Raw genomic sequence first — 12,836 nt, 5'->3', positions numbered from 1 at the left:
ATCTGAGTCTGAATGCATTCATCTGAAGCAGCAAAGGTGCTGGTACCCATGCCGAAGCAAGCAAAGAACCTCACTGGGAACCTCCACTGTCCACGGGTGGGTTTTGTCCCTCCCAAGGCAGATTGATTGCTCCTGTCAAGCTTTTCCTGAGTTTGTTATGACAGTCTTACTGTGAGAGAGGGGAATAAAGGCAATGTGATGAGAATAAAAGGGGAGGAGGAGTCCTTCACAGTAAGAATGGAGGAGAAGCCACACTGTGGTGAAAGATAGAAGCCTCCTACCTTCCTGCTGATGGTGAGGACAGTGACCCACACACTTGCTTTGCTGAAGTCTCTTGCTAGGCTTTAACTTGGCCCCAGCCACCTCGCTCTTGTACCAGTTGCTGGAATGCTGTGCTTTCTCCAACTTACAGTCTGCAGCATGGGTTTGGCCGTTCCTGCAGATCCTATTCAAGCAGCCAAGTGGCCTGATTTTCCCAACTGCTAGCCACAGCCCACCTACTGATTTTTTGGAGAGACTTTTCCTAAGTCTGTCTATAGACAGCTGGAATTTAACCATGACAAGCCTCCTAAAACACCCTGCTTAGCAGACTGTGACAGAGTGACCTGTAATTAAAAAGGGCCCTAGAAGCGCTCTCAAGGCCAAAGTCCTTCACTGCTGTGCTCCTGCAACAGTCCCAGGCTGCCCCCAATATTCCCACCACCACCTTGGCTTTGAGCATCGCTTGGCCATGTGCACACCCCTCACAAGGCTGTCTGGCACGCCCGGCACACGCAGCCTTTCCTCTGCCATGGTGCTGCTCTCTGAGGTTGCCATTTAAGCATCCTGCAGTCCCCAGCAAAGCCCTGGACACGCTCCAGTTTTCACAGAGGATACGCACACAATCACAGCTTTTCAGCATTGAGCTACGTCAGCCGCTCCTAGCTGGTTACCTGCCCATCTGTCAGTGGGTCGCTGTTCAGCGGGAGGGTTGGGATGGAGGAGTGCCTGAAAGCAGTGCTCAGGGACAGTCATAGGTGTTCAAGAAGGCCCACAACAAAGCCCAGCAAAATCACCTGCTCTTCAGGACAAGGAACTTGGGTCGAAGAAGAGGTCCTCAGCTGAGAGCCCATCACAAAGCCTCTGTCCTTGGACGTTCATATCTTCATTGGAGTGTATTTCATCAACTACAAAGAGAAAGATGTGGAAAAGGGTGACACTTTACATTGGGCAAAAAACATTGACCTGATTCAAGCTCCCTTTACTTGTGGAAAACAAATCAGTCACCCAGCAGCCTGCTTGCAGGACAAGTCCAGGGCCTCTGGGCAAAATCCCTCAGCCTTGTGACAGGGAAGATAACAGCTCCTTGACAAGTTTTCTTCTGCGATGAGGCACATCTTACCTCCTGCTGTCACTCCTGCTGTGCAGCCAGGACCTGGTACCCTGGAACTGGGTGTTGGTGTCCCCCTGGCAGGAAGCCATGCTCACAGCAAGCATAGGGCCTGCTGATCTGCGTGCCACAGGCAGCGCTGAGGTGGCCGAACATACTTGCTGACCACTTCCCTTCATGCACAAGCAGTTTTTCCGTGGTGTTTGGCACAGGCCTGGACTTTCAAGTCTGAGTTCAGCATCTGTTGTCACACATAAGCCAGTGCCCATGACTTTGATTAACTAGGGACAGGGACAACCAGCAGGGAGTATTTTTCATGCAAGCCGTTCAAAGGAAACGGTATGATTTACAGGCATGTGGCCTCTTTAGGTGTAAGAACTTTAAAAGGTAATAAAGTAACAATGATCATTATTTCCTGTTTGCTACAATAAAAGGAAAATCATACTATTTGCCTTGATATCCTGAACCTGAATTTTGACTTCCCAGCTGCGAGTTTCATTTGGCTTCATATAAATACTGCAGCTCCATGGACACTTCAGTGAAACTTTCCATTTCAATGAGAAAGTCTTCTGCCAGACCTTGCACCTTGCAATAATAATGAGATCAAAAAAACAACCCAAAAGTCACAACAAAAATACTTTTGATACCAAGGAGAAAAGAGAAATCGGGGTGAACTGTTTTCCATGTTCAAGCATCACTTTTGATGATTCCCTCCCCATCACTGGTCTTCACACACTACACCAAGTGACTAATATCTTGGCCGGCTTGCGTTTTCTCCTTACTCCCTCCAATGGCATCCTTCAACAAAGGACAGAGGCTTTGCAGACCCTTGTGTTTTTTTTCATGTGTCTGCAGGCTGCTGTACCTCCAAACAAGAGGAGGGCTCTCCCTCTGCAGGTCAGAGCCGCCTCGTTTCGTGCACTGTGGTGGTGACCAGTTCACTGGCCTCACAGAGATTACCCCTGGGCACCTCTGCTTGGAAAGATTAGAGCAGTACGCACGGCAGGGAGTTCTATAAAAAGGAGAAAACTAGACCAGTGTGGTGGTACGGAGAAATTACTGTGTTGAACACAGCTATGGCTGTGGGAAGGCATGTGGAAAAACCTGATGTGGACCTGAAAGGACCCCAAAGGGCTCCTTTCCGCAGCAGGTAGGAGCTACAGGCCGGCTCCGCAGCAGGGGCAGAAGCAATGCAAGCGCGCCTTGGGAGAGTGGTGCCATGGCCCCCGCCGTGGGCTCCCGCTGCCCCCCAAACCTCACACGCGTGTGCTCCCCCCACTGTGACCTGCCTGCCCGGCGTGGCAGGGGGTGGGAAAAATCAGGGACCGTTGCTGGAGGGAGGCTGCAAGCGCCCAGCCATGGCGGCCGAGGCGGCCCGGGAGGCGCCAGCCCTGCCCCGCTGGCACCTCAGCCCTCCCGCCAGCCCCCACAGGCCGTCGGGGAGGGGGCTGCACAGCCCCTCGAGCAGAGCGCCCTGCGCACCACCCTGCCGGCTGAAACTAACGGCCTCACCCGTGCCAGTAACAGCAGAATGTGGATTGTAAGACCAACAAGCCACCTTTTCAAGTCTAACAGAAGCTGAAACTTCTACGCTACATATACAAGAATGTAAGAAATTAATACTCATGGCTGCGCTTGAGGGTTTAACGCAGCTGTTACTGGAAGGTTAAAGAAGGAAGGAACCCTCTGAAACCATCAATACCTCAGGGTACCCGATTAAGGCAAGTGATGAAATGACGGGTTACGGCACAAGAGGCTGATAGAGGCCACTTTATGGACGCTCCAAGCCCACCAATGGCCTCCGAGGCGGCAGGCAAAGCCAATTTAGAGCGGATATAAGCCAGCAGGTAGCTCCTATTTGGGCTGCTAAAAATGTGCTACAGCCTTTTAATCCCTGTCTACCTCTCTAAACGCTTTCAAGTGACATAACATACCAGCATAAGGCGGCAAGCATCACAGCAGCATTAGCTGGCCTGAGGTACTCACCCTAGTTACGTTAGAGTCCGAGCTACGGACTGTTTCCACTACATCCTACTTGAAAAGCCCTAGGAATTAAAACTTGAATGTGACAGAAAACACATGAAGTATGTTCCTAACAAACACCTGTTTTCCTCGAGGAGCACTGAGAACTTTGTAGTTGCCAAAGGAATTGTGTTGTCAGAATGCTAGCGTAAATCCTCACAGCACTATTTTTGCATGATACCTGTTACACATGGATTAAAGAAAGGGACAAGAGAGCAAGGAGGCAGAAGGAAAAATATGCAGAAAGGATGGGTTAAAGTAAACCATAAGCAGATAGAAATTGCCTCTGTGGAATAAAAACACAGTTTTGTCTCTGGAAGGCATAAAATTTTGTGAAATTTTACAGAAATAATCAGGGGGGTTTCAGGGAAAATCCAATGGTATATTAGTAGGAAAATCTCTACTATTTTTTTAAAAAAAGAAATTATTTTCCTTTCTACTTCACATTTTTCGTTAGACTATAAAGTGAAAAAAAGCTGCCAATATCCAACAAGACATCACTTAGTCTTGCAACGAATAATCATGCAGTGATCAGTTATGCCTATGGATTTCACTGAGGCAGTCAGAAAATGCATTTCACATCAGTAACAGATGATTTTTCCAAAATCTGATCACGTATTCGTTCACTGCTTCCAAGAAAATACACTTGTTGAAATTATGTGCACAGGATCTTTCCTAGCATCCGCTGAACTGAAAGAAGAAACACCTATAAACAGGTCGAGTCAGTGGTGCTTAAAGTGTGGCAACGGATGGATGGGAATGACTGTGCTAGCTGCATGCCAGTTAGGGAGCTCACCTGTAAGAAAGCTGCCCTGAATCTGCTCTTCCATTGCCAAGGTTCAACTGATGGCAACATACGCACCTCCAACTTTGTAGCAGAAAAACATGCCTGAAAGATTTAAATTGAAAAGTGATCATAATGTGAAACAGGCTTGCCATTTATGTTTCAAAACATGCCTCTTTAACCCTATGCTGTCCCCTTGCTGTGATATTTCAGCATGAAAACAAATGCGCTCGCTGCATTCTCCGGTTGAATATCCAAAACCACATTTCAGCTCCTGTGTTAAGTTAGTTGCCAAATTCAGTTATGAAAATTATTAGATCGTATAATTAATATATTGTAAAATCCATGTTTCTGCCATGATTTTAATGGAGTTTAGCCTACTCTGCTTCATAATTTACTCTTAGTGTCATTAATCCTGAAAGCTAACATTTCTCTGAGGAATTGTGTTCTGTAGCTTGCGACAGATCTAGAAAATTACCTGTCAGAAAAAATGCTTGGTTAGTGCTTATTACTGCAGTATACAGTTCAAAATTAACAATTTCTCAGGGAATGCTGTGTTTAGATTGATGTTAATATGAAAACAAACTATCTTGCAGCTTCAAATATATGCTACTTTCATACTGAAAGATGATTTGGGAGAAGGGAAGAGTGCCTTGTGCAGATTAGGTGGCTGAGGCTTTCTATTATTTAAACTCCATGCTCTGAGCTGAACTTGTGCTGAGTAGGTTAGGCGATGCCAAAGAGAACTAAACCCCTCTGGGCAGCTGAATTTGGTGATGAGAGACCACAATGAAGAGCGCAAAGTCCTGCTTCTGGGACAACAGAAAGAGTTTACTAAGGAAAAGAGGGACAAGAAACTCTCAGCAACTACTGAGAAAGGGTGGAAATGTGGCTGGAAGGCAGGAGTTTTTTCGTGGCACGCCAGAGTTCAAGATTTGAGCACTTTTATTTCCAAACTGACACTTTTGTATTGAAAAAAATGTTACTGTAGTTCTTGCTCTAGCAAAACTTGGCTTTTGGGCTTTAAAAGCCTTCCAGTCATCCTTGGTGAGCTCATTATAGTACAGGTTTCGACTAACCTACTTCAAAGCAGTGGCTGACTCGGTGTTCTGTCACTGGGGCACTTCTACCATCTGTGTTGCAGCAGCACTTCTGTGCCCCGGCTGAGTCAGAATCCAGTCTCATTTTCTCCAAATACGGGCTTGCATATCACATGCCTGCAATCTCTTGCAGAATTTATGGACATTGCAAATATTGTGAGCCATGAAAACTGATCCCTACAAACAAGATCAAAACCCGAGCTACCCTTCACACTCAGATATATTCAGTACAGGGCATGCTTGCTTGTTGCTAATTGTAAATGACATTTCATTACAGATTATTGTGAACAAATGTCTTTCTTTTTTTTTTGATGATGTGAAATTTTTTCTTTAGTTGTTGGTTCAAAAAGGCAAAACGTACTTACCAAACTCTGAAGTACGCTGTAAGAGGCAGGTGCACCAAATGAACTGTCACTTCGACTCATGTGAGGAAATCACTCTGCAGAAAAGGCAGAAGAAAACCCCCAGCATTTCATGCATCAGCAAGACTTTAACATCAGGGCAATCTTAAAGTTGCATTCTAGGCAATAAGCAAGCTACTGCAAATTAGGCAAATTAGGAATTATACAGGAAAAAAAAAAAAGGCAAACAAAGCATATAAAAATGTATTTAATTTATGGCAAAAGAAAAGAAATAAAGAATACTAACGTGGGAAAAAGTCTCAATAATTCAATAAAGCACACACTTCCTAGCATCTACCCTTCTCCCTTCCACTGCTCATGAAAGTCTTTGGGCTGTTGTCTTCAGTCAGGAGGAGGGGATGGTTACAGGTAGTCATCAGTTTTCCTAGGTTTTTGCTGGGAGGGAGTCTGATGGTGGTGCTAGAGGTTTCTTCCTTTTCTTTGCTGGGAGGAGCATGATGTTGAAGCTGCTGCTTTCTTCCTTCTCTTTCTAAGGTCCGTCTTGGGGCTATTTTTGCACATTTTCTGTGCTTTACAACTTGCTCTTTTTATTTGGTCTGCAACTCCACATTATGTCTGAATGTTCTATATAAAAAAATGTCTTAAATACGTTGTGTAGTTCTTATCTATTTTCTCTGCTACCTGTCAGCTGGTTTTGCTGTGCTCCCAGGCTTACATTAACTGTTTGCTGCTGAACTGCCATCCTGTGCCCTCTCCTCTTATCCCACCATGTCTGCCTTCCTCTCACCTTTGCCATGGGCAGGCCCCCCACTGCCAGGCCAGGTCCACATTCTCCTACATCGCAACATTAACATGGTGTCATAAAGATTTTGTTCTACACAGAATAACTACTTGCTGCTTCTGGCTGTACAAAAATTGTGGTTATATGCCATGATTATTAAAAAGTGAAATAAATAAAACAGGAAATAGTCACCTGATAATAATAATAATAATAAAATAGCTGTCACAGCTAAACCAGCTAAAACAAAGTTCCAGGCAGGAATCTGAAAGGGACGATGAGGGCACAGAGGCAGATGTCTGTGCCTGTGGCAGCACTTCATCCCGTACCTCCCCCCATCACCGCTGCCCATCCCACTCTCTCTTCCCAAACCTTTTGTGTATAGGGAAAGGCTGATTCTCCTTGCAGTCCTTTCTATAAGGATTTCATGGAGATGAAGTGCTCATGTATTTTCTTTCCCATCCAAAACCAAGGACTTGTACAAAACCAGAAGTAGAGTCTCTCACTTTGGTGGTTTTTTTTTGAAGCTGACTGCTTTTCACCATCATTTCCTAAAGAAAAAGCATGCATGCCATTACTCTGTCAGCCTGCTCCTCCCTGGCACTTTTTAAGCTATGTGCCAGTCCCAACCGCCTGCAACAGAGAAGTAGTTTCAGACGCATGGATTACATTTCAGGAAAAGCTTCCTCAGCCTTTAATAATACCAAGTGAGAGTTACTAACATGCTTTCCTAACCTCTTGTGTTAAAAGGATGTTATGAAAGGGCAACAGTGGTATCTGTCTGTGTCCCCACTGCAAGGCTGGGATTATCAGTTTTACATAAGACAGAGATACCATCACCTCAGCAGTCTGCAGGCTGCCACGGTGGTACAAAAAGAGGCTATAGGTGCCAGCCTTTCTCATGGTAAACACTGATGCAAGACATATCTAGAGACAAAAATATTACTACTTTTTTTATTTTTAAAACTTTCAAGCATTTCACATTTCTAAGTTGATAACTTTACAAAACGACACTGACACTGCAACTTTAAATCAAAAGGCTGACAGCAATGGAGAGGTAATAAGTGTCAGTAGCTTCCACTGAAGAACGGAGCTACAAATGACTTTCCATGTCACTGAATGCAGCACCCCTACACAAGAAAAAAGATTCGGCACAACACAAGCCCTACAGAAGAGAAAACATCACCCCTTCTTTACCTGGAAAGTTTTAAACCACCGGTACTGTTTGCAGGGACTCTGCTCTGACAGCACCTTAGGGAAAGGATGGAAGCAGATAACCTCAGAGAAGAAACAGGAACAAACAACTCCAGCAGGGATTTCAGAGTGGCTTGCCTGAAAAATATAGCCTCTCTGACCTTGCAAATGAACGGCAAAGTTCTTCAGCACTTCAAAAGGCGCAGTATCAGCTTTTCAGGGTTGTTTGCTTGGTGTATAAGTAAATGAGCTGCTTGTTTGGGCAAGAGCACATGCTACCAAGTGAGGTCAGAAGAGGTGAGAAGTTACTCACATCAAAACTGTGCAGCTTGACAACATGGCCAAGGAGTCAGGTACTGCACCACGCTGACTGCTTTCGCTCATAATCCTTTGAGCAGGTCAGCCAGGGCTGTATCTGCTGAGGGGAAAACAGAGACCATCACTGTTCATGGACACACAAAAAGTGAGCTTTCAAAACACTGTCAGCAAGTCCTCAGGTCGCTTAACCAATGCAAACTGGAAAAATAAAGCCTAAAATTTAAATAGCACTTTTCACCATTAGGGTGCCAAGGCTTTCCACAAAGGACATTTTATTTGCCCAGGGAAACCCAACAGCTACCTGCCAAGCTCAGGGCTTGGTCACATACCAGCTAAGTGATTTGAGCCTTGTTTGCACCCGTGGCGAGTTTTATGGATCTTTTCTAGTGCTAGGCCAGTGATCAAATGTATTTGTTCCCTCATAATTTTTTCAATCATATCGTGTGGTTTGAGAAGGAGAACTGTAGAGCTCAAGGCTATTGAGAGTTTTCTTTAAAAGGCTACAAAAACTGAGCCTTTAACAGCCTGGCTGGAAAGAGGAGCTGCTAGAGTTATCCATACTGTGTCAGTACTACGACTGAATGCTCTCTTCCACTTGGGGCAAGACAAAGTCACACTGGAAGACATCCAGGTTATTCCAAGTGACAAACTCACAAAATATGATAGCACTTGGTCTTAGGCAGAAGGTCGCACCTCTGTTTTCCAAGAGGTTCCTTCTCTTCCCCCAGCAGAACAGCCAGGCAAGTCATCCACAGCACGGCAGCCGAGACGGCTCTCTGAAGAAATGCTGTGGTTTTCACCCTGTTTGGGACTTCTGGGAAGAAAAGTTGCTGCCAGCAGGAGACTGAGACTGGATGAATACAAAGACTGCAACCAGTTGTTAGCTAAGAATGAAAATCTTCTGGGCTGCGTGAACAGCAGAGGGAAACCACGCTTCCTCGACGCCATCCCCGTGCTGCAGCACACAGCTCAGAAGCCTGCACGGGCACTGCAGGAATGACAAGCGAAGAGCTCTGACTGAACACACCTAATTCAGAATTATCCTCCTAAATCTTTCAATCTATAACCTAAATCTGCATCCCATATGAGATCATACCGGTCTTGCCAAATGGCTCAGTTGTTCCCTCTCCTTATGTACACTTGCTAAAATCTCAGGGATGAGCAGGAGATAAGCTTTGTTAAACAAGTCCTCGATCCTACCTCTGGCCTGACACCTTCGATGATGGTAGATCTGGGCTGTGCCTTTTTTACCCCTCTCGGGGCTTTCCACATGTGGCTTTGGTTTCTGATGGCAAGCACCTCTACACCAGTCACCAGAGAGTATGCTTTCTCTCATTTTAGATGTGGATGTGCCCCAGCTTACCCCCATCATGCACAGCTGGCACTGGGAAGAAGCCCGTCTCCCACACCATGGGAAAAAGGGTTCTGCAGTAAAGAGGAGCAGAAGCGGTTCTTGTACTATTTCTGGCACAGCCTCAGATTATCCACCTCTGTCATACAGAAATGTGTCATCCCAGTATTATATCGTCTCGGGATATTTTCCTTCAAATACCAAAAATTACTTCTCAGACTCCAAAGGGACATGATGTTAAACAGCTGGGAAGACACTTGCCATCACCTGCGTAGGGAAAAGAATGGACAAAACCAAGCATATTTTTGGCGGACTGCTGCAGAAGAGCAATTAATACATTGGTCTGTGGGCTAGCAGAGGCAGCCAGGGAAGTCTACCTGCAGAGTGCTATTAATAGCTTTGAGAGAGTCTCGTGTCTTGCCCGGTACTAGGCTCTCCACACCGAGCTTATTATTTTAGCAAGACATTTGAAATTTATAGCACCCTTTTTTTGCTCATTGTCAGGCAGAGATTTTCCTTTGTGCTACTCTTCTACTTTGCTACCTCTGTCATTGTGAAGCTGGGCACCCCATCTACAAGCTACTTGAAGGAGCCCAAGTCTGTTCTCCTGAAGCCCAGAGCTTTGTCACTTGCCTTCCTCAAACCCCTTTTCACACCAGCCACCATGCCGACTGCCTCACCCCTGGTTTTATGCCCTGTTGGGAACGTTTCTGGTCTCTGGTGCTCCAGAGACATAAGGTAGCCTCCTTCTTCCCAGAGCACACACACATCTCCTGTTGTTTTGCGGTTCCCAGCTGTGGCTGCCTCACCTCGGGCATGCCACCACGCGTGCTGCACCCTCCTGCGCTCTGCCCACTGACACGCACCCTGCCTTTCTGACCCCACGCGGAGGGGCTGCACCTAAGGCCCTCCAAATATTCCAAGGTAAAGGGGGTGGTGGTGTTCTAAGTGAAAAAGGTAGGCTTATGAACACACCCCGACCAAAGGAGAGAAGAGGCTGAGTTAACCTGTGACTCACAGCGCAGATACCCAGACTGGTAAGAAGAGAGGCTGAAGCTCTGGCTGTTTCACCCCCAGGTTCTGTGAACGGCTGAAGCACCTCTTTAGCAGCACCACCCTGATTAGCATGATTCACATTTGTAAACCTTAGTGCCTTGGAAGAGAGCCTGGCCCTTCACGCCGGTGCTGGGGTGGCACAGACGGAGATGGGCACCCCTGGCAGAAGGCAGCAGGACGTACAGTCTGCCACAGCAGAGAGCGTGCTGGCTATAAACCGTGTTTTATGCCTGCACTTTTTGATTTTTAAAACCGTATTTTCTAACAAAAAGGCTCAGCTTCCACAAAGTAGGACTTTCAAAGAACAATTTCATTTCACAGAAGCCTGTACATGGTCTGTAAATCCTCTTCAGCTTTCACAGTGTCTTCCTGAATACAGTGCTTTTACCTGTCAGCGCTGGGGCAGATCACTGATTACAGCTGACAGTGACCACAGAACCAGCCGGGGACCGCTATGAGTGACTTAAAAGAAACCTGGATGTAATAATTAATCTATTGTTTCAATAAGGTGACAGCAAACTAGCCGTAAGTAAATGTGCATAAACATTAACACACTAATGACTGGTTCCAGGCACTGAATGCCTTCAAACAGGCACTGAATTCCAGGGAAACTGAAGGTATATCAGCTGGGCATCACACTGCAGAGACCCCATCACACTGCGGTGATGGATCCTTTAGGAGACCTTAGGCATTGGAAACCCAGGTCTAATGGTAGAACCCCCTCAGATTTTGGTAAGAATTAAATATATACTCACTGGGGGAGCATTAAAAAGAGATTACATACCTCACCCTCAGCATTTAATCCCTCAAAGAACGAACTCCCATACAAACTACTATACGATAAGGTATTCAGAGCTCATCCCCTGGGCCAGCTTTTGTAGTGAAGCAAATTATCATATTGTAATAAACTTTGTAAAACATTTTAATCATTAATAACGAATAAAAAATACACGAAGGCTTTCCTGTGCTTGCCGTATCATCTTCACAGAGTGATCTAGTGTGAATCGTCTATCTTTGGACTTCCATCCTGAAATGTAACTCAACTGAACGAGGATGCTTCAAAGGTGACCGACTGCTGCCATCCTGTGGCAGGCACATGTATTGCAGGCTGACACTTGGCAGAAAGAAAGCCCTCCCTTAAAGGTATTATTCTAGAAAGAACTCTTACTAACTCATTCTTAAATGCCACAGAAGGAAAGCTAGTCATCTGCAAACGGCAGCCTTCAGCTCTTGGAAAGACACGGGCCATTACAGCGATCCTAGCAGAAATGGCTCTCCCCAACGGAAAGTAAGGACCAGATGAGGAGGGGCTCATGTCCCCCTTTTAAATGGAGAGGTATTGCAGTATTTAGTGGTCTAACTCCAGAAAGGATGCTAACCATAACCCAGCTCTCACCCTAACCCTACCAGCCTGCCACTTCCAGAACATATATAAATTCAAGGATGTCCCTGTTTCTGGTGGTAACTCAGCCGGTGTCCTCAACCAGAAAAGCCGTCGGATGGCTCAGATCACACAAGCCCTCTGCTAGGACCAACACAACAGCATCATTCCTAGCACTGAATCTAAAGGTGGGGTGGGGGGTGTGTAGGTATAAATCAATTAGTCGATGAGCAATGGGATGTTACTTTCCAAGAATATATTTCTCACATCTTGTCGCCACTTCTACTCTTTCAGAAACAGTTTTCTGTAACATGGCTGTGAGACCCAGGCACCTGGGAACACACATGAGAACTTGCAGACTAACAACACGCTTTTTAACTCCAGATGAGCTGGAGACTCCAGAAGCAGACAAACTGAAGGCTTAAGAGATCCCAGCCTAAACAAAACTCACCCCCTGCCCTGCAACAGTACGGTGATCACAGAGTCCTGGAGGAGCTACAGTTTGCTGAAAAGACCAGAAAGGTTGAGGTGTGGCGCTTAAACCTCACCTTTGACCAAGACTAAAATGTGATGTGGGACTGAGACACCAAACCTGACTGGAACGAAGAGAAACAGAGAGTCCTCAAGACACCGCAGGCCCTGACAAATGTGGCCACAGTCGAGACCCAGATTTCTGGAACTGTATTCTTGATAGAGAGCCGAAGGCTTCACAGGGACCAGAAACAAGCTGGTGTCCTGTGCAAGGCTGCTGCGCTGCGTCCTTGGCACGGGCCCGGCCACAGAGCCGACCCCAGGAGACTTTGCAGCTGGTCGCCCACGCACAGCCTCCCCCAGCAAGGCACTCCCCACACTCACGTGTCCCTCACAGGCAAAATCGTATCCTATGCACTTGAAGAAGCCGTGAAACAGCACGCTGAAGGATCCACACCACTATCTAGTAACCTTTGCAGGACTCCTACACAGCCTGCAACCGGACGGGCTCCCACCCTTTTGTAAAACAAGCCCTCGGACACCACCGGCAACACTTCACAAGCACCAGGGCTGCCTGTACCGGTCGGTCCTGCCTTCGATGCCAGATTGTGAATGCTCCAGTTTCCAAGAGTGAGGGAAGAGTCTCTTCC

This window comes from Falco naumanni, chromosome 12 (assembly GCF_017639655.2).
Source record: "Falco naumanni isolate bFalNau1 chromosome 12, bFalNau1.pat, whole genome shotgun sequence".
NCBI lineage: Eukaryota > Metazoa > Chordata > Aves > Falconiformes > Falconidae > Falco > Falco naumanni.
The sequence above is the reverse complement of the archived record's forward strand: the minus strand, read 5'-3'. Positions refer to the sequence as shown.